The following is a 5,000-nucleotide window of genomic DNA, read 5'->3' as shown; positions in this document are numbered from 1 at the left end:
ACCACACAAACAATGGCAGGAATGAAAGACACAGGTCTGCCACAAGCATGGAATCAGAGCGCCGCCTGTTATGAGCCAAAGGTGCACCCTGACGTGGCAAATCAGATGATGCCGCAGTCATTTACTTACGATAATCACAATCAACAAACCGGGCCCCCCCCCCCCCCCAAGTGCCTTAACCTAACCCGTATTGTACCTTAACCTAACCCGTATTGTACCTTAACCTAACCCGTATTGTACCTTAACCTAACCCGTATTGTACCTTAACCTAACCCGTATTGTACCTTAACCTAACCCATATTGTACCTTAACCTAACCCATATTGTACCTTAACCTAACCCATATTGTACCTTAACCTAACCCATATTGTACCTTAACCTAACCCATATTGTACCTTAACCTAACCCATATTGTACCTTAACCTAACCCATATTGTACCTTAACCTAACCCATATTGTACCTTAACCTAACCCATATTGTACCTTAACCTAACCCATATTGTACCTTAACCTAACCCATGTTGCGCCTTAACCTAACCCATGTTGCGCCTTAACCTAACCCATGTTGCGCCTTAACCTAACCCATGTTGCGCCTTAACCTAACCCATGTTGCGCCTTAACCTAACCCATGTTGCGCCTTAACCTAACCCATGTTGCGCCTTAACCTAACCCATGTTGCGCCTTAACCTAACCCATGTTGCGCCTTAACCTAACCCATGTTGCGCCTTAACCTAACCCATGTTGCGCCTTAACCTAACCTATGTTGCGCCTTAACCTAACCTATGTTGCGCCTTAACCTAACCTATGTTGCGCCTTAACCTAACCTATGTTGCGCCTTAACCTAACCTATGTTGCGCCTTAACCTAACCTATGTTGCGCCTTAACCTAACCTATGTTGCGCCGTAACCTAACCTATGTTGCGCCGTAACCTAACCTATGTTGCGCCATAACCTAACCTATGTTGCGCCTTAACCTAACCTATGTTGCGCCTTAACCTAACCTATGTTGCGCCTTAACCTAACCTATGTTGCGCCGTAACCTAACCTATGTTGCGCCTTAACCTAACCTATGTTGCGCCTTAACCTAACCTATGTTGCGCCTTAACCTAACCTATGTTGCGCCTTAACCTAACCTATGTTGCGCCTTAACCTAACCTATGTTGCGCCTTAACCTAACCTATGTTGCGCCTTAACCTAACCTATGTTGCGCCTTAACCTAACCTATGTTGCGCCGTAACCTAACCTATGTTGCGCCTTAACCTAACCTATGTTGCGCCTTAACCTAACCTATGTTGCGCCGTAACCTAACCTATGTTGCGCCTTAACCTAACCTATGTTGCGCCTTAACCTAACCTATGTTGCGCCTTAACCTAACCTATGTTGCGCCTTAACCTAACCTATGTTGCGCCTTAACCCAACACACGTTGGGCCTTAACCCAACACACGTTGGGCCTTAACCCAACACACGTTGGGCCTTAACCCAACACACGTTGGGCCTTAACCCAACACACGTTGGGCCTTAACCCAACACACGTTGGGCCTTAACCCAACACACGTTGGGCCTTAACCCAACACACGTTGGGCCTTAACCCAACACACGTTGGGCCTTAACCCAACACACGTTGGGCCTTAACCCAACACACGTTGGGCCTTAACCCAACACACGTTGGGCCTTAACCCACCACACGTTGGGCCTTAACCCAACACACGTTGGGCCTTAACCCAACACACGTTGGGCCTTAACCCAACACACGTTGGGCCTTAACCCAACACACGTTGGGCCTTAACCCAACACACGTTGGGCCTTAACCCAACACACGTTGGGCCTTAACCCAACACACGTTGGGCCTTAACCCAACACACGTTGGGCCTTAACCCAACACACGTTGGGCCTTAACCTGCTCTGTAATTGTCATACGACGCGTTAAATTAGTGTAGTGTTGCCTAACTGCAACCCCCGCAATATAGTTTGCTACTCGCACTGCCCGGTCCCCAGAGTATCGCTTCATGTTAAACACCTTGCAGCTATACACTGTAATGCGGATGGCGGCAGGACGTACATGCTCAATGCCCTTCGCAGTTGTTCATTGGCATTCGCATGGCGAAGCACAGCCTACGTTGTGGTACGGCTTGTGGCAACTGTCCGCTGATGTTGTACGTCCAAATCACACACTGTACCGCACATTGGTCCTCATGTACTGAATGATACATCGTGGTACATGTGTGACCGTACCACGACTGCGCCAACAACGGCGAACCATACGGTCCAAATATTGTGCACTCAGCTACGTGTCGTCTCCCTATAAGAGCTGGATTGCAGTATGGTATGCCGTGGATGGCGATCAGCATGAGCCGTCTGTTGATGTAGTGGCGCGTGTTGTCAGACGTAGTCGTCTCTTCTCACACACCGTGATAGCATGGTGCACTGCGTTCCACATCTGCGACATGCGACAGAGGCCGGTTGACAGTCGTTCGCGCAATGGACATCGCATACGTACGGGGGCCACCTTCCACGTGTTCGCGAAGCGTGCACATGTTGTTGCGTGTATGTGGGCAGACATAGTGTGTCGTGACACCTGACACAGGCATGCAACAATCGTTGAATTTGCAAATGGCGATGGACGTCTACGTTTGCTGGTGACGTTACGCAAATGAAGAACTGGTAAACCGTTGTGGTGCGGTTGTTCTCGCTAGAGGTGAATCAGTGATGGCGACGATCGGTTGAGCTACCAACCGGTTGTTTCAGCGATACCCACCATGCCCACGAACGTGAATGGCATGTGGGTGTGAAGCGATACGCGGCGGTGGCTGGGTGGGACCGTCCCCGGCCGGTGAGGGGGGGCCTTCCGGCGTGCTGGCCGCGCGGTGCGTGGGCGCACGCGCTACAGCCGGCTGGTGGGGGCGGCCAGTGGCAGGCGCGCCGGCCGACGGAGGCGGCAGGCGGCGCAGCTGCGCGCCGGCGCACCCTGCACGCGGCGCCGTGCGGCCAAAGTAGGTCCTCGCGGGCCCGGTGCGAAGCGCGGTGGACATCTGCAGTGTGCTGGTCCGATTGAGGACTGTGTGCGCTGAGGATGCGCCGCCGCCCGGCGCTCGGCGCCGCGACGCCGTCTGCTGCTCGGTCGCCTCTGCGGTTCTCGCAGGTGGATTGTATCGCAGCTGTGCGGACGTGTTGGCGCGTGCGCTGTGCTGGGAGAGTTCGCTTCGGCACCCAAGTGGGGCTTTTGTCCTTCTGTGGCGCTGGCGTTGGAGCTGCCGGCCACCGTAGGTGGCGCGTGTTGTCTCCCGCCGGCAATGCCACGACAGCACGCTCCCGGGCCTCTGTCGGCAGCGGCAAGCTCAGTTGGGAGCACGGGTGGTCGCACCTAAAGCGTCTACTCGCCAAACTCCGGGCGATTGCGCCTCTCTCGAACCCGACCAAGTACTTAGGACGGCGCTGCGCGCCGCCGGGACCTGAGAGGGTTTCGAGGTGTATTGTGCAGGGGAGCTCAGCCTCCTCCTGTTTGCAGAATAATTGAGCGGACGCTTGCGTGTTCGCGCGGGCCCCCGGGACACACTCCCGGGCGGCCGGCTGCTCAGCTCTAGTTGACGCAGCTCCCTGGTTGATCCTGCCAGTAGTCATATGCTTGTCTCAAAGATTAAGCCATGCATGTCTCAGTACAAGCCGCATTAAGGTGAAACCGCGAATGGCTCATTAAATCAGTTATGGTTCCTTAGATCGTACCCACGTTACTTGGATAACTGTGGTAATTCTAGAGCTAATACATGCAAACAGAGTCCCGACCAGAGATGGAAGGGACGCTTTTATTAGATCAAAACCAATCGGTCGGCTCGTCCGGTCCGTTTGCCTTGGTGACTCTGAATAACTTTGGGCTGATCGCACGGTCCTCGTACCGGCGACGCATCTTTCAAATGTCTGCCTTATCAACTGTCGATGGTAGGTTCTGCGCCTACCATGGTTGTAACGGGTAACGGGGAATCAGGGTTCGATTCCGGAGAGGGAGCCTGAGAAACGGCTACCACATCCAAGGAAGGCAGCAGGCGCGCAAATTACCCACTCCCGGCACGGGGAGGTAGTGACGAAAAATAACGATACGGGACTCATCCGAGGCCCCGTAATCGGAATGAGTACACTTTAAATCCTTTAACGAGTATCTATTGGAGGGCAAGTCTGGTGCCAGCAGCCGCGGTAATTCCAGCTCCAATAGCGTATATTAAAGTTGTTGCGGTTAAAAAGCTCGTAGTTGGATTTGTGTCCCACGCTGTTGGTTCACCGCCCGTCGGTGTTTAACTGGCATGTATCGTGGGACGTCCTGCCGGTGGGGCGAGCTGAAGGCGTGCGACGCGCCTCGTGCGTGCTCGTGCGTCCCGAGGCGGACCCCGTTGCAATCCTACCAGGGTGCTCTTGAGTGAGTGTCTCGGTGGGCCGGCACGTTTACTTTGAACAAATTAGAGTGCTTAAAGCAGGCAAGCCCGCCTGAATACTGTGTGCATGGAATAATGGAATAGGACCTCGGTTCTATTTTGTTGGTTTTCGGAACCCGAGGTAATGATTAATAGGGACAGGCGGGGGCATTCGTATTGCGACGTTAGAGGTGAAATTCTTGGATCGTCGCAAGACGAACAGAAGCGAAAGCATTTGCCAAGTATGTTTTCATTAATCAAGAACGAAAGTTAGAGGTTCGAAGGCGATCAGATACCGCCCTAGTTCTAACCATAAACGATGCCAGCCAGCGATCCGCCGCAGTTCCTCCGATGACTCGGCGGGCAGCCTCCGGGAAACCAAAGCTTTTGGGTTCCGGGGGAAGTATGGTTGCAAAGCTGAAACTTAAAGGAATTGACGGAAGGGCACCACCAGGAGTGGAGCCTGCGGCTTAATTTGACTCAACACGGGAAACCTCACCAGGCCCGGACACCGGAAGGATTGACAGATTGATAGCTCTTTCTTGATTCGGTGGGTGGTGGTGCATGGCCGTTCTTAGTTGGTGGAGCGATTTGTCTGGTT

General features: G+C 53.3%; 1 non-coding gene across 1 annotated transcript in view; it reads left to right on the top strand.

The window, feature by feature from the left end:
• The first annotated feature begins 3,590 nt into the window (after positions 1–3,590).
• The window catches only part of LOC124580016, a 1,910-nt gene continuing 500 nt past the window's right edge, over positions 3,591–5,000 (top strand). Inside the window, exon 1 of the ribosomal RNA XR_006973134.1 lies at positions 3,591–5,000. This exon is cut by the window's right edge and continues 500 nt beyond it. This is a non-coding gene — a ribosomal RNA (small subunit ribosomal RNA).

This window comes from Schistocerca americana, unplaced genomic scaffold (assembly GCF_021461395.2).
Source record: "Schistocerca americana isolate TAMUIC-IGC-003095 unplaced genomic scaffold, iqSchAmer2.1 HiC_scaffold_324, whole genome shotgun sequence".
NCBI lineage: Eukaryota > Metazoa > Arthropoda > Insecta > Orthoptera > Acrididae > Schistocerca > Schistocerca americana.
The sequence above is the reverse complement of the archived record's forward strand: the minus strand, read 5'-3'. Positions and strand labels throughout refer to the sequence as shown.